The following is a 23,423-nucleotide window of genomic DNA, read 5'->3' on the forward strand; positions in this document are numbered from 1 at the left end:
GGACACCGACTGTTGTGTCGCCTCGCGTCTCCTGCGTCTTGGCCATGTGTCGCACTGGAACACACCGCAAAGATTTCAGCCGACGGCCAAGAAGCACGTACGAACTGTAATTAGGGTTCCCACTCGCTGCTCTATTTTCTACGCCGGCTTTGTCTGCAAACATAATAACCACAGTCTTTTCCTCGGATGCAGCGATCACAAGGGGACGCAACAACGACTTGTAACAGGTGGTTGCTCTTTTCACTTTCTGAAGCTTCGACAGCAGGGGAGGACTTGTGTTCGTGCGGCTGAATTACACGGTACCCATGTTGACTGCTTTAGAGTTTAAGGCAATGTTTTTTAAGCAACCACTGTGCTGTCGAATCCTGCAGGGCTCAGGATGCTTTCCCAGTTAAAAAAAAAAAAGATCTAACACAGTAAATCCCACCTTAAAGGGTTTGGAGCAGCAGCACCTCACTGCATACCAGCTGCATTGTTTTTAGCATGAAGTTTGATGGCCATTTTCTTTATTTTGTTTTTGCATATTTGGTCATGAAACAAACATGGAGAACTAAAGGTAGGGACACAGCAAGCTGACACCAAAGAACTGACACAGACGGACCCGACTGTTGCGTCGCCTCGCGTCTCGGCCATGTGTCGCACTGGAACACACCGCAAAGACTTCAGCCGACGGCCAAGAAGCACGTACGAACTGCGCATGCGTGAGTGGCAATACCTCTCCTTACCAGCAGGCGGCGGTAGTGTGTATTCGTCATTCAAAAGAGGCAACTAAAAGTATTAGTAAGACAGACTGCGTGATAACCGAGAGAAGAAGAACAGACTGCGTGATATAAACAAACAACAAATAGCGTGTTCCATTTTCCCTCTACAGCGAGAAGCTCACGGGGCTTTCCCGAACCTGCGTCGAGAGCTGGAGTTCAATGAAACCTCAGATTTGCCTTCTTAACGGCCCGTCCACACAGCGGCGTGCGTTGAAGCTTCAACGCTTCTGCCCATTCACTTTGAATGGGGTGACGCTTCGCCAAACTGCATTGTGGGAGCGTGGCTCGCTGCAAAAGTTGAGCAATGTTCAACTTTTGAAGCTTCGACGGAAGCGTAAGCCAATCAAATCATATGCCAGTACAAGCTCTAGCCAATCAAACCGCGTGCTTGTGTGTCTGGGGCGGGAGATTCATGTGATTGGTTGTTGGTCGAGTTTCAGACACGCCCACCTGCAAGCTTCAACACACGCCGCCGTGTGGACGGGCCGTAATAGTTTGGGTCCCTCACTTCCGTTTCGCTTCTCAAGCTCTGATTCACTCGCTGAACAGCCAATCAGAGTGATTTATTTTTGGCTGAAAAGACCAGACGGTGCGGGACACACCAATCTGAGTAGTGCGTGTAGACGCTCATCGTCGGCCTGACGCCCACCGACGCCGATAATCGGCCTGGTGTGTCCGTGCCTTAAGGAAGTCTGAAGGAAGTCTGAAGGAAGGGGCAGATTTCTTTCGGCTGCGTACTTTCAAATTCTAGCGCACTCGAGCTGGTTTCTCCGTTCTTACCTACCCTACCTTTAAGGGGGAATAAAAAAGAGTTCCTTTAGTTTCCAGAACGTAAAGTAGTGGTTCAGCCTCTAATGGCCAAATCTGGTATTGCAACAACAACAAAATGGTCGAAAAAACACGCACAAAACGTAAACTAAAAAAAGGGATTTTGGCACAACCTTTTTTGATTTAGATGGATGCATTTTTTTCTTTTTTTCTAGTCTGCTTAGAGCAGGGGTGTCAAACTCAAGGCCCGGGGGCCAAATCCGGCCCGCGACTTCATTTTATGTGGCCCCACAAGAGCTTGCAAAGAATATAATATGTTTATTATACGGTTACATGCTACTTTACAGAAGCACGTTGCCCATAAACGACATGTCCCACAATGCATCTCAAATTAGATTTTTTTCTCAGAATTTGACTTTTTTTGTCAAAATATGCCTTTTTTCTTAAAATGTGCCTTTTTCTATAAAAATAACTTTTTTTTCAAAATGTGACATTCTCACTGAAGAGACTTGCAATTATTTGCCCTATACTTGCTTTCAGACGTAGTTAATTATGAAGTTATAATAATAATCCAATGCAGAGGCAATCATGTAATATAATACATTATTTTATATATATATATATATATATGTATTTTTGGTCTTAAAGTTACAACCGGCCCTTTGAGTGATGTGGCCCGTGATGAAATTGAGTTTGACACCCCTGGCTTAGAGGATATAATAATGTTGTCCACACTTGTTTCACCTGCTGTTAATTATAAAACATGAGTAACCGTTTGGATCAAACACAGAACATTAATGACCACATGTTTCTCACTTGCCTCTCATGGCTTCTGGGTGTAAGAAATTATTAGTTTTAATGTCTCAAGTTCATTTTAACACATTGAAGTAAGTATTGAAGTAATAGTAAATAAATATAACAATATGCCATATGCTCCCTTCCCAAGGTTAGAAACAACTTGGTATGCCTGTAGTGACCTGAGTCAGTTTAGGTATGCAGCAGGACAAACAAAACAGCCTCCATGTGCATATTAGCACTGAATGCAACGAGAGGAATTTACAAGCCACTGACAAAGCACTACATCAAAAGCATTGCTTGCATCCTTATTTACATTTTTCTTCTTTGGGAGTAAAGTAAGGGAAGTTGTCAAGGTCACCGCAACGGCAGGCGATTATTAGACTGCGTGCGCCAGCAATTAACCGTATACAAAAACCTGGAATGACTTCAGTATGCAAGGGTCATTGTGTTGGATTAGGATACTCGAGTGTACCCTTGCAGAGTCAATTTACGAGGAGGACAGAACAGCCTCAAATATGTATTCCCACAGTTGTCCGTTTGCTCTCGAGAGCCCCATATTTCTCGGAGAGACGAGGGAGACAGCACACAAAAGGAGTCTGAGCCACAGGCTGCTAATCCTCAGCATTGCCTGTGGAAGACAGCTTCTCAGAGAATTTGAGATTCCTTCAATGTTGAGGTACAGCCAATGAAGTAATCCATCTCCCGTTATGTCTATCCTGACTCTAATTCTCCCGATGACACTTGCATAGGGGGACGCATTTAAATTCGTGCCGTTTCACTCTTATTTTAGGCTCTTCTCGTGAGTGTGCTCCCTGATGAATGCGAGCAGCAGAGCAATATTCAGCGGGAAGCGAAACAAACAACCCCCCGCGGCTACGGAGAACAGAAGCCAACAGACACACGTCACTGAGATATGGGACACACAGAACGCTCAAGGCTAGAGATGCCATCGCCAAGAATGGGAATGAGAAAGCATGAAAGAAGGAGCCGAGTCAGACGAGACAGCAGTGAGCTGAAGTAACAAGTGGCATCAGGGTGAGCAGAGTTACATTCTGACACTCTCACTACTTACAAGTCAAGAACATGGGGGGGGGGGGCGCAATCTATGCATCTCAAGATGGCCGGCTTTGGCGCAGTGGTTAGAGCGTTGGTCATCAGATCATCAACACGCTGATTATCTAAGCAGCCAATGACATTTCGTGTTTCTCAATGTCGAGTAAAGCTGCTCCACTATTTCAAGCACACTACGTCATCGAGTGCCGCGAAGGACTGTTCCAATGTCCAGCATACTTGGAAACCTACCGAGCCCGGCGTACTTCGTTTGGAGACATTTCGAGGCTGCACATGTGTAGACTCTGCGGTCTTAAAATCCCCACAATGCTTTGCCAAATTTCCCCAAATCTGTGGCGGAAAATGTAAGAGGCGGGGCCTCTCACGTGACGCACACCTGCACACTCGCTCGCCTGTTCCACTCTTCGTTTTCCGAACGCCAGGAAGTATTCTTGCCTCGCTTCTGAAGCAAGACGCTCGGAAGACATGTGCTACCAAGCAAGCGTACTCGACATTGAGAAACACCCATGCATCATGTAACCGTTTTAGCCAATCGCATCTGGTCCAGGTCACATGTCTGAGGGTGAACAAGGTGAACTCCAGTTCGAATCCCGCCTCGAGACACTTCACCCGGATTTGCTCCGTAGCAATGAGTCTTACATGTGTACTTGTAAAGCGCTTTGAGCACCTGTAAAAGCGCTCTAATAAAAAACGTAATGCATTATTATTATTATTATTAAGATTGAAGTTCATTACTTTCAGTTACTTTTGGATTAGTTTACCACCTAGTTTACCTTGCATGTAAATAGAGAAAAAGCCAATGTTGAAATTACATGTAGCCCCTTATTTTGTATTTAGAGTAAGAATTGGGTACAACATCGCCTTAAAGTTAAATGTATGCCTTTAGTTGTGGAAATGCTGTCATCAACCAAGGTTTCATATATTTCGGAATGCTAGGTTCACCGACGTTCACCTTGGAGCCTCAGCAGTACCCAAATAAATTATATTGGAATAACCTACATGCAAATTAGGTTTGTTCTGTTTTCTGTGTGCTGGACATGTTTTTCTTATTTCCCACAAAGCTAGGAGGTTGTTTAGCAAAAAGAATAATGTTGACGAACTGCTCAAATCTTCCTGCCTTTCACTGTACTGTACGTGTTCCCCTTCCCTCCTTTATCAGATGGTCATGATCTCACCAGTCATCGCATATTTGAGATTAAACATCAAATCTAAAATGGCAGTTGCTTGGTCAGTAAATACCTACACTTGGTCGAAACTGAAGTATCTGAATTTCCATAAAATGGCATTCCCACCAGCTCTTGTTTATGTTGGCAACAAACGAGACGGGGTTCATGGAAAACACTTAGCCGTTAGCTTAAAGCACCGCTGTGTCCGCGCACATCTTTCTCTCTGAGCCGCTTGCATGTCTGTCGAGTCTTCTTAAATTAGCGAAGGATGAATGCAGCATACTGTCCGAAGAAAAAGACCATTAAAACATTTAAAATGCAGCATGCGCACAAAGTTGAGGGCTGAGGGGAAATGACTGTTACTTGAGATATGTGTGCTTACGCTCAATTATTCATTGTTTTGAGGCCTTTTACTTCTGCCACGCTACATCCCAGAGCAACATGTAGCTTCTCTCCGCAACAACCCACCAACATATTAAGTTAGATTTGGCCTTGTTATTCTCTGAATGCTAAAATTAAAAGGAGCAGGACTTATAATTCTATATACTTCAAACACCAGGAACCCCGACTGACACGGTTCTAGTACACATCCTTTTAGTTTGCTGTTAAGATCTTAAAGTTAACGATCAATATGATATCTGTTTGCGTGATTAAGAGACCATTGAAACCATCGCTGGAAAGAAATGCATTGTTTGTTGGATTTTCCTGTTGACACGTTTGATTTCATTGCATCAGAAGAACATAAATCGCTGATTATCTAAGCAGCCAATGACATTTCGTGTTTCTCAATGTCGAGTAAAGCTGCTCCAGAGCCACTATTTCAAGAACACTACGTCATCGAGTGCCGCGAAGGACTGTTCCAATGTCCGGCATACTTGGAATTCTACCGAGCCCGGCGTACTTCGTTTGGAGACATTTCGAGGCTGCACATGTGTAGACTCCGCGGTCTTAAAATCCCCACAATGCTTTGCGCACGGACCAATTTCCCCAAATCTGTGGCGGAAAATGTAAGAGGCGGGGCCTCTCACGTGACGCACACCGGCACACTTGCTCGCCTGTTCCACTCTTCGTTTTCCGAACGCCAGGAAGTATTCTTGCCTCGCTTCTGAAGCAAGACGCTCGGAAGACATGTGCTACCAAGCAAGCGTACTCGAGATTGAGAAACACCCATGCATCATGTAACCGTTTTAGCCAATAGCATCTGGTCCAGGTCACATGTCTGACTGACCAATAGGAGCATGACATTACGTCTGCTCACTGGTTTCTATCAGAGCAACAGACTGCAGAGAACTGCTGCGAACACCTCGTGTCTTTGTGTTGTAGTTCCATGAAAGGATCAACCGTTCATCAATAAGTTCAGGATAACAGAAAAACAACATCCAAGTTTTTTTGCCAAGAACTCATTTCAGTTTACGTTTGCAGCTTCTGGATGAATTATGTATCGTTCCCTCCTTTGTTGTTCTCGCTGCTACGGATAATGACTCAGCCAAGCTGTCGCTGAGGCCAACCGTTTGACAAGTGTATCCGCTCTAATATGACTTATTGCTGTGGTACATTCTACTTTAAAGAGTCATCTCCTGCTGATGTTCAGGTGTATATCAGTATGTAGTGTCTCTACTTTAAAGAGTCCTCTCCTGCTGATGTTCAGGTGTATATCAGTATGTAGTGTCTCTACTTTAAAGAGTCCTCTCCTGCTGATGTTCAGGTGTATATCAGTATGTAGTGTCTCTACTTTAAAGAGTCCTCTCCTGCTGATGTTCAGGTGTATATCAGTATCTAGTGTCTCTACTTTAAAGAGTCCTCTCCTGCTGATGTTCAGGTGTATATCAGTATGTAGCGTCTCTACTTTAAAGAGTCCTCTCCTGCTGATGTTCAGGTGTATATCAGTATGTAGTGTCTCTACTTTAAAGAGTCCTCTCCTGCTGATGTTCAGGTGTATATCAGTGTGTAGTGTCTCTACTTTAAAGAGTCCTCTCCTGCTGATGTTCAGGTGTATATCAGTATGTAGTGTCTCTACTTTAAAGAGTCCTCTCCTGCTGATGTTCAGGTGTATATCAGTATGTAGTGTCTCTACTTTAAAGAGTCCTCTCCTGCTGATGTTCAGGTGTATATCAGTATGTAGTGTCTCTACTTTAAAGAGTCCTCTCCTGCTGATGTTCAGGTGTATATCAGTATGTAGCGTCTCTACTTTAAAGAGTCCTCTCCTGCTGATGTTCAGGTGTATATCAGTATGTAGCGTCTCTACTTTAAAGAGTCCTCTCCTGCTGATGTTCAGGTGTATATCAGTATGTAGTGTCTCTACTTTAAAGAGTCCTCTCCTGCTGATGTTCAGGTGTATATCAGTATGTAGTGTCTCTACTTTAAAGAGTCCTCTCCTGCTGATGTTCAGGTGTATATCAGTATGTAGTGTCACTACTTTAAAGAGTCCTCTCCTGCTGATGTTCAGGTGTATATCAGTATGTAGTGTCACTACTTTAAAGAGTCCTCTCCTGCTGATGTTCAGGTGTATATCAGCATGTAGTGTCTCTACTTTAAAGAGTTCTCTCCTGCTGATGTTCAGGTGTATATCAGTATGTAGTGTCTCTACTTTAAAGAGTCCTCTCCTGCTGATGTTCAGGTGTATGTCAGTATGTAGTGTCTCTACTTTAAAGAGTCCTCTCCTGCTGATGTTCAGGTGTATGTCAGTATGTAGTGTCTCTACTTTAAAGAGTTCTCTCCTGCTGATGTTCAGGTGTATATCAGTATGTAGTGTCTCTACTTTAAAGAGTCCTCTCCTGCTGATGTTCAGGTGTATGTCAGTATGTAGTGTCTCTACTTTAAAGCGTCCTCTCCTGCTGATGTTCAGGTGTGTATCAGTAGGTAGCCTCTCTACTTTAAAGAGTCCTCTCCTGCTGATGTTCAGGTGTATATCAGTATGTAGCGTCTCTACTTTAAAGAGTCCTCTCCTGCTGATGTTCAGGTGTATATCAGTATGTAGCGTCTCTACTTTAAAGAGTCCTCTCCTGCTGATGTTCAGGTGTATATCAGTATGTAGCGTCTCTACTTTAAAGAGTCCTCTCCTGCTGATGTTCAGGTGTATATCAGTATGTAGCGTCTGTAGTGGAAAATTTCATTATTATCATTCTTATTATTATCCTTATTATGTCTTTCATATTTTTAAACCAAATGCTTCTTATTTCCTCTTGTTGTGCTTTTACCATTATTATTCTATTATATTCTCTTATGAGTTTCCCAGTCTCTGCAAGGCCACAGCTGTTTCAGCAGACTGGGAGACTCATACACAGTCACACAAAGTTCCGTTATGCTATCTGCAAAGCCAAACGGTGTCTCATCAACAATCTGACTGTGTGAACCCAGATTGTTCTCTTTCCCACTCCTTTTTCTATATAACCTTTGCTTTTCCATTGTTCTGCGCACTCTCGGGCAGACTTTCCATACTCTGCCCGACCGGTGACAATATATTATTATGTCGTGTATTTGAAGCTTCAAATAAATAACCAAAAGACAGCTTTGCTTGATTCACCATTTATTTGTTTTATCATTTGACTTGTACTCTCCAGAGCCGTGTTTGGGAGCCAGATTTCCATAACAAATGGCGTTGTCGGCAGGATCTCTGTATGCTTGATCGGGGAAACCTCTGGACGCTGGTGGGTTGCTCCGGGATCTTGGATCCTCCTCTACCCCGACATAAAACGTACAGGACGAGGGGACCAGCGCGAGGGGTGGAACCGATTGACTTCACGAGATCCAACGAACTCAAAGGGCTTTCAATACTCGGTGAGATGTGCAAAGTCTAAATTGTTTAAAGTTAAACGTAATTAAAACTCCATGACATCAGGAGAGGGACTGCTCGAAAACAGAGATATTTGGCATATCTAGCATCGACGGATGAAAAATAGTGTTTTGGTGACACGGAGTGTTTTGGTGACACTTTAAAAGACTTTGCTATGGGGGCAAAGCAGGCGAGGGGGTATGTACAGCCTCCTGAGGGTCCGATAGTTGATGTCATGTGAGCAAAATATGGTGAAGAAAGTCTGGCTAAATTAAATATATGGACGGAAATGTTCGGATTTCCTAAGGGAGGTTCTTTGAGTAAATTAAAAATCAAAAACCTAAGGGATAAATTACAAGAGTGTGAAGATGGAATGAAGAAGAAGAGTACAATTAAAGTAAAAGATTTAGAGAGACTGGACACTCATAGAAAGTGTTTAAAATACTGGGAGGATGAAGCAGAGTGCCATGAAAGGCAATTGGCCGCGGCAATAAAAAAGATACAGGCTGAGGATAAGACTGAAAAGAAAGATAAAAAGTGTTTTGTGTTTCCTCCACAATATAAATCACATGCTTCCCTTTATCCTCTGGTTTCAGGCGTGCGGGACCCTCTCCCTCACCTAAGTTCCCCATTCCCCCCTTCCTCCCCCCGTCTGCTACCTGCTGTGGAGGCTCCTGGAGGGGCTGCTGCTGCTGGACCAGAGGTCAACATACCAGCCGCCGCTGGAGCAGCTGCGCAGCAAGACACACAGACAGGGAGCAGAGACGAAGAGAGACAGAGAAAAGAAAATGAAGAAGAAGAAGCAGGACTGAAAAAGATCCATGACAAGAGAGAGAAAAAGAAAAGAGACGCGAAGAAAGCTGAACTCTACAGAAAAGAACACCTCCAAAAAGGAATAACTACATGCCCTGCTTTCCCTGGCCAGCTGACCATGGTCCAGGCTATTACAACCACCTGGACCCAAAGTGATGGCCGGGGCAGACAAGGGGGTTTCCGAGGCCGGAGCAATAACTACAATCGCTGTTTTAACTGCGGACAGACGGGTCATCGGTTCGCTGAATGCCCACACGAGAAGAAGAAAAAGAACTTTTGATCGGATAAATCGGACCACAACAAAGACAATTCTTCAAACTAACAGTCGAGGGAGGGAGTGGAGGAGGAAGGAATTCGGTCGGGGGAGACGGACCCCATGCCAAGCAGCATCTAACCAGGGAAGTGACACACACACACGCATCATACATGCTATTGAGAAATTAGAAGAATTAGAGGACATGTCTGTAATTAAAAAGGGTACATATTTGAAATATGACAGTGAATGTTTGCGTTAAGAAATGTCCCACACATTTTTGGTTGATTCTGGGGCTACACATTCTGTGGTAAAAAAAAGGGTAGATTTGCCTGAATGCAAATGTAGTGATAGATTTATTCATATGCTGGGTTTATGAAAAGGAGAAGTTTCTGTACCACTTCAGAGTGGAGATAACGGTGTTGACAGTAATCCATTTCCCACATCAGTAAAAAAACAGTTATTTTATCATCTGCCTGCCCAATACATTTACTGGGCAGAGATCTGGTTCTCCGGTTCGGCTTGGACCTCATTTTTCCACAAATGAGGGTCTTAAAGTCCGACAGCCATCTCCTACGATGGTTCAAAAAGTGTCATTTGATGATAAAGAACTGGTGAATGTGTATCAATGGGCTGCTGACATATCCTGATTTTCAGGAGTTGTTGCGTTTGACTGATCAACGTGGTTTTCCACCTGCTGTGTGGAAACTTCTCATTTTGCATTGTACTGCTAACGTGGTTGAAAGATCCGTGTAAATGCTATGATGAGAGTTTTACTGTTAGAATGTGTGAATGATGAGCTCATATTTAAAAATGTATTGGAATTCGCTGGGTAGCGCTATCTCTGTTAAGACTCACACACACACAAGACACAACCAGCTGTGTCAAATCCCAGGGGCGGTCCACACATTTCACTAGCCAGGGGGCCCCACTGATAGATGGAGGGATTTGGGTCCAATCGTTAAAGATTGGGAGTCAGTCACTGATTGGGCACCTACACACACAGAATATGTCATGTACTCTATGTCACGTGACGTGTATCAAAGGAAAATGTGCACGAACGTAGCCGTTCTGCGCACATTGCTGTTGGTTGAGGATAAGGTAATTCTCATATCTCTGAGCTTCCTGCCGCGCTTTCAGATGTGCCATACTCACTCTGGGCAGCTCACAGATATGACGTAGGGTTAATGTCCACGTTCACGTACCGTACCCATTGAAACGTGAAGCTGTTGATGGCCAGTGTTTACCTCTCTGCTTAAACAAGGGGTCATTATTCCGTGTAACGATTCCAGTGTTTCCTGTCAAAAAGATCAGAGACAAACCTCCTGACGAGTGGAGATTTGTCCAGGATTTACGATGTAAATGCAGCTGTGCATGCACGCTCGTCCGGAATTCTTATCTGATTACTCCAAAAGTTCCAGCCTCTGCAACATATTTACTGCCATAGATGTCTCAAATGCATTTTTCAGTGTTCCGGTACACAAAGACAGTCAATTTTTGTTCACATTTGAATATAATGGTAAACCTTACACATTCACACGTTTGTGTTAAGACTAAATGTTAAAAAAGTCACTAAGCAACAGATGATGTCATTCTTGCGTATGTGTTCATAACACACGGCTGTTGTTATGCTTGCTGTGACGTTACATTAGTCCGTTCTCTGCTTGTAATTATGCCGTTACAAGCTTCAAAGTTGTATTTATCATCTGAATTTGCCGAAACAAGTTTAATATTCTGAAAGCCAATACTTTGAAGATGTATAAGTGAGGTGTCTTGAGTAGTCAAAATTACCTACAAATCATTGTACACACGTGTACATAGTATTCTATTTTTATGCAGCTCTGTGTGATTTTGTAGCTACAATTCAGACTAATACACTACCAGAAGTGGAATAAGTACTCAGATATTGTAGTGAAATTAGAAGTACTCAGATATTGTACTTGAGTAAAGGAATAAGTACTCAGATCTTGTACTTGAGTAAAAGTAGAAATACCAGAGTGTTACAGTAAAAGTCCTGCATTCAAAATGTTCTTCAAGTAAAAGTAGAAAAGTATTATAAAAATATAGTGAAAGTAAAGACAGTAAAAGTAGTCGTTGTGCAGATTGGTCCATTTCAGAATAATATATATGATATGTTTTATAATGATTGATCATGAAAGTGTTCTCAAAGCTGGTAAAGGTGCAGCTACTTTGAATGGCTTTTTATTCTGCTGAGTAGCTTTCACATCATTCATCCACATCTGTGAAGTAACTAAAGGTATTACATACATGTAGTGAAGGAAAAGTACACCATGTACCTATGACTTATGTTCACTTCCAACCTAAAAGTACCTCAAAAATAGTAATCAATAATGTATTGAAAAGTTATTTGCTGATTGGTTTTTATATGGGCTCAGCCAGGTTATATGGGAGGCCCAGTCTACGTACACTCTAACAACAAATGCCTTGGCTTAACAAAGAAAATCAAGGCAATAGGTTGCATCGATGGTTATTGAGTTAAGACAACTTCTATTGAAATGTTGTTAAAGCAACAAAGTTATTTGGGTTAGGGGAGAAGGCTTTTCCTCTGCAATCAGAGGTGTTTTCAATTACCACTCACTTAATAATTGGTAGCATAAACACAAGTTTTTAAGTTGATTACTCCAAAGTTCCAACTTGTTTTACCGTATTATTTAAATATAATCTTAAATTGTATGTACTTAATTACCACATGTTGAACATGAACACATGTTTTTAAGTTGACAACTATTTATAAATTAAGTTGCTCCAAATAATATTGTATTCAATAGGGTTTTTCTCTTAGCTTTTTCATGTTTTTGCCTTTAAAGAAAGAAATTAATTGATTCCACAACAAAAATATTAGGCAATTCATTTTTTATTTTTTTGAACTGCAGGCGTTTATTTCAACACATGATGTTTCAAAAGGAGAGACTTCATTTAGTTTGAAAATTGCCTGAAGACGGTTGACGTACTTTCCATGGTGTGCACCTAGACCGGACTTAAAGACAGACAGGTTTTTATTGTTTGGACTTAAAAGACGTTCCTCTGACCAACGCTGACCTCATTTTGTATGTTGATGGGTCTGCCTCTCGCGACCAAGGGGGCACTAATTTTTTTTTTTTTTTTTTTTTTCCTGTTGTTTCAGATTCTGCTGTTCTCCGTTCTGGACCGCTTCCATGCCACCTCTCAGCACAGGCAGCAGAGCTCATCGCACTAACTGAAGCCTGCACGTTTGCAGAAGGCAAAACCGTGACTATTTACACTGACTCACGATATGCTTTCGGGGTAGTACACGATTTTGGGGCTATTTGGAAGTGTAGACAATTTCTTAAATCTGATGGCAAACCAGTACTTAACCATGTGCTGGTTGCAGGCTTACTAGACGCCATTCTGCTCCCATCTGAGGTTGCAGTCTGTAAATGTGCCGCACACGCAAGCAGTACAGACCCAGTTTCCCTAGGAAATGCGTCTGCTGACTCAGCCGCAAAGGCCTGATTCCTCTCGCACCTCACGCACACTCATTTGTTAAAATCCCTGTCTCCTCCTTTACTGACAAAATGTCATCACTGACTTCCATGCAGCAGCTAGCTACGCCAGTTGAGAAGGCTCAATGGAAGGCTGCTGGGGCTGTTTTTGACCTAAAATCCAGCATCTGGGTTGGCCCAAAGACATTTTTTCCCTCATTTCGCTAAGTTGACACATGGGTGGGATCATGTGTCAAAAGGGGGGATGTTAGAGTCTATAAATCAGGAGTGGTTCACAAGGGGATTCACAGTAACAGCTCAAAAGCACTGTGAAGCATGCTAATCTGCATTATGCATTATGCAAAATTACAAACTAGCAAAATGCTGTGCAGACACAGGTCTGTCATGGACACAAGCTCTGCCCATTGTGCTGATGTACATGAGGATGCGGAAAAGAACACGGAGTCAACTCAGCCCATTTGAAATCCTTTTTGGGGCACCTCCACAGATTGGACTCAAGGCTCCAGGATTTCCTCTTCCCTCCACAACTGTGTGTGAGGATGCTATGTTGTCATATTGTGTTAACCTATCATCCACTTTAGCAGACATCCGACGTCAGGTAGCCGCAGCCTTGCCTACCCCTGCCACTGGTCCGCTTCACCGCCTTCAACCGGGCGACTTCGTGCTGGTCAAGGATTTCCGGAGAAAGAGCTGGAAATCCAATCGTTGGCAAGGTCCCTACCAGGTGCTTCTCGTCACCCAGACAGCGGTCAAGGTCGCCGAGAGAGCTACATGGGTCCACGCCAGCCACTGCAAGGTCGTAGTCACAGGAAAGGAGAAACGATAGAAACAGATGACAACAAGTGACATGTCCAAGTCACCAACAGATGACAACAAGTGACGTGTCCAAGTCACCAACAGATGACAACAAGTGACATGTCCAAGTCACCAACAGATGACAACAAGTGACATATCCAAGTCACCAACAGATGACAACAAGTGACATGTCCAAGTCACCAACAGATGACAACAAGTGACGTGTCCAAGTCACCAACAGATGACAACAAGTGACATGTCCAAGTCACCAACAGATGACAACAAGTGACGTGTCCAAGTCACCAACAGATGACAACAAGTGACGTGTCCGAGTCACCAACAGATGACAACAAGTGACGTGTCCAAGTCACCAACAGATGACAACAAGTGACATGTCCAAGTCACCAACAGATGACAACAAGTGACGTGTCCAAGTCACCAACAGATGACAGCAAGTGACATGTCCAAGTCACCAACAGATGACAACAAGTGACATGTCCAAGTCACCAACAGATGACAACAAGTGACGTGTCCAAGTCACCAACAGATGACAGCAAGTGACGTGTCCAAGTCACCAACAGATGACAACAAGTGACGTGTCCAAGTCACCAACAGATGACAACAAGTGACGTGTCCAAGTCACCAACAGATGACAACAAGTGACGTGTCCAAGTCACCAACAGATGACAACAAGTGACGTGTCCAAGTCACCAACAGATGACAACAAGTGACGTGTCCAAGTCACCAACAGATGACAACAAGTGACGTGTCCAAGTCACCAACAGATGACAGCAAGTGACGTGTCCAAGTCACCAACAGATGACAACAAGTGACGTGTCCAAGTCACCAACAGATGACAGCAAGTGACGTGTCCAAGTCACCAACAGATGACAGCAAGTGACGTGTCCGAGTCACCAACAGATGACAACAAGTGACGTGTCCAAGTCACCAACAGATGACAACAAGTGACGTGTCCAAGTCACCAACAGATGACAACAAGTGACGTGTCCAAGTCACCAACAGATGACAACAAGTGACGTGTCCAAGTCACCAACAGATGACAGCAAGTGACGTGTCCAAGTCACCAACAGATGACAACAAGTGACGTGTCCAAGTCACCAACAGATGACAACAAGTGACGTGTCCAAGTCACCAACAGATGACAACAAGTGACGTGTCCAAGTCACCAACAGATGACAACAAGTGACGTGTCCAAGTCACCAACAGATGACAACAAGTGACGTGTCCAAGTCACCAACAGATGACAGCAAGTGACGTGTCCAAGTCACCAACAGATGACAGCAAGTGACGTGTCCGAGTCACCAACAGATGACAACAAGTGACGTGTCCAAGTCACCACCAGCACCACACTTGCACTACATACACCAAAACACACTACACACAAGGTGTCACGAGCGAGTGCCAGCTGAGCGGTTCCATATGCTCTCTGGTTCCTCGTTTGTGTTATCAGTGTGCGAAGTCTGACGGTCCGGGTCACGAAATCGACCGAGAGAATACACTCACACACTCCATGGAACATTTCCCCCTCGTGATGAGGGCTCGTCTGGAGAGACGACAACGCAACCGTGAGCAATGTGAATGCTACTGGAGAGCCTGGACAATCATAAAATGGTTCCTCTGCATACTTGCCATGATAGTTGTGTTAGGACTAGTCCTATATGTTATGTATCCAGGGTCAGCATACAGCATGTCAGCCAAAATCGAGGTATCTAAGAGGTTCATGGGGAAAGGAGGGCGAACCATATGGGTCGAGGGGCGGGGGAAAGCAGGGCGAACCACATGGGTCGAGGGGCTGGTCAAGACAGGGATTGGTAACATTACTCTAAGGGATGGGGAAGATAGCACAGTGCAGTTAGACCCGTGCGACTACATGCATTGCCCCGACCCTAAGAAACTGGGGGGGGGCAGACGCCTACATTTGCGATGTCGAGAGTGACAGTTACACCGCCACTCACTGCTCGGGGGGCTGGACTTTTGTTTTATGGACCACCGCGCACACCGATTGGGGTTATACCTTATGGGACGACAAAACAAACATCAAAGGGAGATTGTCTATCTCCAAGGTCAATTCATCGAGCCCCGTCATCCTGTTGCAACTACAGGCTGCCCAGATATCAGACAAGGGTTATTTTGTTGTCTGTCTGTATGTATCCGGCGCCGACCCGTGTGGCACATTTTACATAGACATCGCGCCCAAAACTCAGACCCCGGAAAAGCGTAAGCAACCTTTGACGCCACTGTTGACATCCATAGGTACATCTACATTTAATCTATACATAGGCGACCATAGCAACATTGATGTGGGTCAGACCAGTAATGGGATCACCGGTAACGTCTGGTGGCACACTCTGAGATCATTCTTGCAGGCCGCAGGACAACATGGGTCATGTTATGCATGCACCCTTTTCCCCCAGGACTCATCAGTGTCCGTGCCAGTTCGTCCGCGCTCTCTGACCCAGGTTGAACACCTCTGCGCGTTTATGGCTCTGACAAAGCCCATCAAGGATGAAGACAGCGTAACCGGGTGGCGTTATGCTAGGCAGCTTCCCCCACCATGCAGCAATCGGTCTGACTCCTCTTTGCGTGCATCCACGCTTGACACCACATACGCAAAGTACCAACCCGTCAGCCATGTGCACCCAGTCATTTGAGAGGGATGAAACACAACCTCTGCATCCAGAGAGTTTACCACAAAACGTCTCTTACACCACCTGATTTTTTCCTAGGCACTACTACTGGTTGTACTCGCATCCTACGGAACACATGCGGTGACGGTGCTCACAAAATCTCGTATTGTCACATATCTGGTGCCCCTGAGAGAATCCTTTCTAACGTAGCATTCCCAGATGTTGAACATATTTCCCTCCAACTGGCCTGGCCCAGTGATTCTGGGTTTAGCGCGCCAGAAGATTACGTTTGGTTGTGCGGCAACAAGCTCTATCAAGTTCTGGCTCCCCTTTGGATAGGGACATGCACTCTAGTGGATTTGAATCCAGCAGTCACTGTACTCACGTCCTTAATGCACACGACACATCATTACCCAGAGTTCCAACACCCCGACCACCACAAGGTAAAAAGAGATATGACGTCCGCTGGAGCTAAATTCATGGGTGGCCTGTTCCCATGGTGGGGTACAGTAAACAATGCCCATAAAATAGATACCTTACACGTCCGGCTAGAGAATCTGACTTATGAGACGACTCAAGGCTTCCAGGCATTGACCCCATTCATAATAGCCTCTAGGAACATGCTCATGCAGCATCAATTCGCTCTTGACCTTTTGTTCGCCTCAAAGGGTGGCCTGTGTCATGTGATCGGTGACTCCTGTTGCACTTACATTCCCGACGCCACCAAGAACATCACTGACACCGTGCTGCATCTTAACAACCTGTTAGCTTTCGTTCAGTATACTACTATTCCATTACAAGACAATCCTTTGCGCCACAGTGAGATAGATCAGCTAGAATCAGAAGAGTCTGATTCCGATTCATCAATATAATCATGTGTGTATCTCCTCTCTTATGCTTACATTATATTGGAGTCTGTCCTCCACAAAAACAGCCAGTTTTCTATGATATATTTGTGATGTGTTTACTTAAACCAGCGATGGAGTGTATTCATTGATGTGTTATATCAGTCTATCCTATCATTTGTTTTTTTCTATTGATCAAGTATGATCAAAAGGGGGGAATGTAGTGGAAAATGTCATTATTATCATTCTTATTATTATCCTTATTATGTCTTTCATATGTTTAAACCAAATGCTTCTTATTTCCTCTTGTTGTGCTTTTACCATTATTATTCTATTATATTCTCTTATGAGTTTCCCAGTCTCTGCAAGGCCACAGCTGTTTCAGCAGACTGGGAGACTCATACACAGTCACACAAAGTTCCGTTATGCTATCTGCAAGGCCAAACGGTGTCTCATCAACAATCTGACTGTGTGAACCCAGATTGTTCTCTTTCCCACTCCTTTTTCTATATAACCTTTGCTTTTCCATTGTTCTGCGCACTCTCGGGCAGACTTTCCATACTCTGCCCGACCGGTGACAATATATTATTATGTCGTGTATTTGAAGCTTCAAATAAATAACCAAAAGACAGCTTTGCTTGATTCACCATTTATTTGTTTTATCATTTGACTTGTACTCTCCAGAGCCGTGTTTGGGAGCCAGATTTCCATAACACGTCTCTACTTTAAAGAGTCCTCTCCTGCTGATGTTCAGGTGTATATCAGTATGTAGTGCCTCTACTTTAAAGAGTCCTCTCCTGCTGATGTTCAGGTGTATATCAGTGTGTAGTGTCTCTACTTTAAAGAGTCCTCTCCTGCTGATGTTCAGGTGTATATCAGTATGTAGTGTCTCTACTGTGACATGTCTCCATGCTTTAATGTTCAAAAGCACTTTATTTTTCTCATGCTGCAGCACCACTTCTCATCCTCTGTCTGAAACCAGAGTCCAGTCTGCTCTGATTGGTTAGTAAATGTCCAGGCTCCTTGGAATTCTACCGAGCCCGGCATCCTTCGTAGCGAGAAATTTCGAGGCTGCACATGTGTATCCTCCGCGGTCTTCAAATCCCCACAATGCTTTGCGCACGGACCAATTTCCCCAAATCTGTGGCGGAAAATGTAAGAGGCGGGGCCTCTCATATGACGCACACCTGCACACTTGCTCGCCTGTTCCACTCTTCGTTTTCCGAACGCCTGGAAGTATTCTTGACTAGCTTCTGAAGGAAGTGACTCGGAAGACATGTCCTACCAAGGAAGCGTCCTCGACATTGAGAAACGCCCCTTGAGTAAACAAAGGAGTCCAATGGAGTCAGGAAGGTGGGGGGAGTGCGTCGGAGAGGAACTCCCTCTGAGGGAACACAGGGATGTTAGCCTTTGCAGACCATTTACATGCACTAAAACCCATCGCTCAACAGGAAAGGACACACCTTCTAAAGCCTTATAGGGCCTCTTTAAGCACACTGAGGGGGGTTGCTTCGATTGTTGGTGTAAGGCCCTAGCCAGCATGTTGATGTTTTTGTTATTATTCCGGTTTTATTTTGTTTCTCTCCTCTCATTTCAGTCTCAGCATTTATTGCCCTTGATTGAACTCCACCTGCTTCCCACCCCTAATTAGCTTCACCTGTGCCCCATTATCATCCCGCCCCTCCGTCTATTCAGTCTGCGTCCACATTCCCCTCAGTGCCAGTTCGTCTTCGTTATTCCGAGCGTTCCAGCAGTGTTTATAGGATCTACTGTACATTCCACGTGTACCTGACCCAGCTTCGTCTCCTTCCTAATCCTCGTCTGTTTTGGTTGCCTTACTGACTGATCTACCGTGTACCGGGGAGGCGTGTGGTGCGTTGGTGTTCAGATCAGGGGGTCGCAGGTTCAAACCCCACTGCAGTCAGCATGTCGTTGGGTCCCTGGGACACTTCACCCCAAATGGCTCCTGTGGGGATTTCCAAAAGTATTGGGTATGTAAGTCGCTTTGGATAAAAGCATCTCACAAGTGACATGTGATGTACCGGATAGAGATGTCCCAATCCGATCACGTGATCGGGGATCGGAGCCGATCACGTGATTTTCAAAAAAATCGGGGATCGGGATTTTTTTATAATTTTTTTTTAGAAAATATTTTTTTTTTATTTAATGTTACAAAACAAAAATGACCATGTTCACGTCTTAAAGTCATCCAGAGGCCTTAGTTTTGGTTTAAAATTACACAACATCACGTATGTGTTGCTTCTTTGGGCTTGTTTTCAGACCTGGTTGCTTATTCCTCTGAAAGCAACAGAGTGGGCGCAGTGTCTAATAGTAGCAGCAAGCTAACGAGAGGCTACGTTCAGCTGGTGACTCGGGAGTCGGGACAGAGAAAATGTCAGGAGTTTGGAAGTATTATAAAATTGAAAGCGAAGGCAGTGTAACAGCCAGATGCAATGTTTGCAAGGCGGAGGTTCCGCGTGGTGGAAAGAACAGCGCTACGTTCAACACGACCAATCTAATACGCTACCTGAGAAACAAACACCAACAACAACACGGCGAGTACACAGCGGCCACTCGGGTAACGGCACTGAAACAACCGACACTTTCAGAGGCTTTCAAAGGAAAGAGAAACTGCCCCAGAACAGAGAAAAGGCCAAAAGAATAACAGCCAAGATAGCTGAATTCATCGCGTTGGATGACCAGCCGTTATCGGTTACCTTTTTCTCTCTTAATGCATTGCATAAAGATCGGATCGGGAAAAATCGGTATCGGCAGATTGTCAAAATCAAATGATCGGAATCGGATCGGGAGCAAAAAAAGGTGATCGGGACATCCCTAGTTCCGGACCTCGGCATATAAATACCTTTTTTGTAACCTAAGTCTTTGTCTCCGAGTCGTGCAATTAAGTCTTCTACTGGTGTTCCTTCAGTCGTTACAGTTGGAGTGTGGCTGTATGATGTTGTTAACGATAATGATACCCGATAGGTCTAATGCTGTCTCAATCAGGTGTGTGTTTGTAATTGTTCTCCTTTGGGGTTTTTAAGAGTTAGTATAGATTCTACGAGGTCACGCAACGACAGAAACAGACTGACTGATCGAAGCAAAGGGAGGACAGGAACTTCAGTGTTCTGCCAGGTAAAATTACTGTTTTCGTCAAATGAGTGTTGGCTTTTGAAAGAGCATAGATAACAGCTTTAGTTTCCTGTGTCTGAACAAATCAAAAGATGGCTTTTACTTTCCATAACTGATGTGGATTTCTTTTGAGTGGCTGTCATTGCTGCGGCCCGGTCCAGTGCAGTACAGTATTCAGCTCCAGTGTACTCCCGTGTATTTCAAACAGTGTGTGTGACAACCTTCATATAGGTAAAACACGTATGGATAAGTAACTCGTACAACCTGAACTTCATGAAACCCAACCCTTTACCCCTCCTGTTGTCTTCGGGTCAAAACTGACCGATTTACTACTTTCATCAATCATAACTTTTTTGTTTTACATTCGATTGCATCAAGGCTTTATGATATCCTTCACAGGAGACATTTAAACATATTAAACCACTTTCATTGAATTCTGGATGATTTAGTCAACTTTGTAACACCATGGTGTTCCCGCTCAAAAGTGGACCGTCCCCATACAGAAAAGGAATTAGTGTTTCTCTCTCTATCTCTCTCTCTCTCTCTCTGACTCTCTCTCTCCTCTCTCTCTCTCTCATCTCTCTCTACTATCTATCTCACTATCTCTTCACTCACTACTCTCACTATCTCTCTTCACTCTTTCACTCTCTATCGCTCTCCTCTCTCTCTATCATCTCCCTCTTCACTCTCTCTCACCTCTTCTATCTCCACTCTCTCTCACTCTCTCTCTCTCACTCTCTCTCTCACACACTCTCTCTCTCACACACACTCTCTCTCACACTCTCTCTCACTCTCACTCTCTCTCACTCACACACACACACACACTTCCCACTCTTATGTGCCCATCCCCCCACATGGATCACACCTGGCACACGCAACACATGTTCAGTGTCTGTTCTTTGTATATTTAGTTTTCATGTATACCAGTACTCTGATACAACATGTACAGTTTGAAAAGGTTTTAAATGACATTTGGATTAATGGTTTTTGTGTTCATGTAATAGCAGTTCAAACAGAACCGGTCAAATTTGACCGCGAACACCAAAGTAAGGGAGGGGGGGGGAACAAAGGCAACAGGAGGGCTAATAAAACATGCTGAGAGATTCGTTCAGGATCACCGGACAAAAGGGATTTGAACATTATATGTATATATATATATATATCAGGGAGATAATTCTCCTTCTGGTATGAATGACATGACACATCTAATTTGAGTATCAGATTTTCTTGACAACTCTTGACAATGGTGATGAGGTTATGATAAACAAATATGTTGTTCGGCCTATTCAGATTCAATCCAGCTGTTCTCCATTTATCTTTCAAATCAAATCAAAGTGTATTATAGCCCCGAATCACAAGAAATGCCTCAAAGGGCAAAAACAAAATACAAACGTCATAGCATAAGACATAAGTATTCCCATGTGATTGAACTGATGGTAATGTAGATGGAAACTAGTTGATGGAGATTAGTTTACAAGGAAGACAGATGCGAAGAGATGGGTTTTCAGTTTGAGTCAACGGAAATAGCTTTGCAGATCTTTCCAACCCTCGCATATGCGTTCAGTCTCGCACACCTTCACAAAGGGGACGGCCCAGCTATCATCCGAGAACTGCTAATCAACAATGAGTCAGCGGACACCTTATCTGATAGTCATTGGAGCACCCCTTTCCAATCTTCAGTTTTTCACTTCAGCCCCCAGTGCGAAGCGAGGAGCAATTTGAGTGATAAAACACCGCAGGGGAGATGGGTATTAACAAAGGTGACTCATGCTTCTGCAACCTTCAAGGCAAATCATAATTTCACGTTTCATTTGAAAGGATGTTACGATAATTTAATACACGCTGTGAGCTGTCTTTAAAGTCTCTCGTCTGAAGACTGTTTGTGAAGTCCTCTGTCCTCCGTTCCACTGATCTAACACTGAGAGCTAGAGATACACATTACTAGAGGACTTAAATATATGAAGTTGAGCTGTCAGGAGCTTCAGCGATCACGCGAATATCACAGCGGGCGATGTCAACGGTCAAAAAAAATGCATCGTTTGTTTTTGATGGGGGAATTAATCAGCGGAACCTTTATGCGAGATTTTTAGATTGACATTTAAAAATTGTTGAGGACACATGTTTGATATTTAAAGGGGACCTATCATTCAAAATGCACTTTGTGATGTCTTTTATACATAACTATGTGTCCCCGGTGCGTCGGGGAACTCACGCAGCGTCAGAAAATAAAACCCTTTCTCTTTTCCTCCGTACCCAAATCTTTTAAAAACGGGGGTACAACGAGCAGATACAGATTTGCTGCCGATATGACGTCAAATCGGCGGCGGTCCCACAGAACGTTGCTATCGGAAACAATGCCTGACGTGATTTGGGACGTCTTTGTTTACATTAGCAAGCCTCGCTAACACTCAGAGCTAACCTGTACTGGAGAGCACGTGTTTAAAAAGCAGGAAATCAAAAAAGGAACTCACCTTGTGATAAACCCGCAAGAGAAAATGCATTTGAGCTCCATACTGTTTCAGAAATAATCCTTGATGTGGTTTAGAACAGGATGGCGTTTTATCACAGCAGAATTTAACTTTATCTCCGGTAGAATTCTGATCAGGCATTAGCTCCGCCTCCTTTTTTATTTTTCAAGCTAAGGACCCAAAATCTGTGTTTCTCTAACAGGGCTGCAAAAGAGGGGTTTGAGCAGTTTGAGGCATGGCTACAACGGGGGATCTGTTTGGTATTTTAAGCAAAAAACTTCACAGACATGTTTTGTATAGGTATGGCCCGACAATATATGTTTCCAATATAGCATGATAGGTCCACTTTAAGGGACAATAAAGATAAATTACAATGTTTCCTGTCAAATGGGAGCCTTAAAGCATAATTTCCATTTATTACAACTTGCGTATCATGTAATGTAATGTTTTGCCACCAACTCTTTGGGTAAATACACAATAGAACAGTGTATGTATTCGTGAAAGCTGTGTTCATAAGTGAAAAATAATGTGTATATCCACCGGCGCAATTTGGATCCACATTAAAATGTAAAGATGTCTTCCTCTGAACATGCTGCACCTTTCCACCAAGTTTTGTGAATATCGTGACCGTAGTTCTTCGGCAATACT

General features: G+C 43.8%; 1 protein-coding gene and 1 long non-coding RNA gene across 3 annotated transcripts in view; one reads left to right on the forward strand and one right to left on the reverse strand.

The window, feature by feature from the left end:
- The window catches only part of kcnk9 (potassium channel, subfamily K, member 9), an 89,297-nt gene that overhangs the window by 30,172 nt on the left and 35,702 nt on the right, over positions 1-23,423 (reverse strand).
- LOC139434845 (uncharacterized) lies at positions 7,726-17,806 on the forward strand. Of its 2 annotated transcripts, none has more exons than XR_011644157.1 (2): positions 7,726-8,341; positions 8,933-17,806. It is a non-coding gene; the product is annotated as an uncharacterized lncRNA (long non-coding RNA). The 2 variants fall into 2 exon arrangements; XR_011644158.1 differs by having other exon boundaries at positions 12,548-17,806.

This window comes from Pseudochaenichthys georgianus, chromosome 11, assembly GCF_902827115.2.
Source record: "Pseudochaenichthys georgianus chromosome 11, fPseGeo1.2, whole genome shotgun sequence".
NCBI classification, from domain to species: Eukaryota; Metazoa; Chordata; class Actinopteri; order Perciformes; family Channichthyidae; genus Pseudochaenichthys; species Pseudochaenichthys georgianus.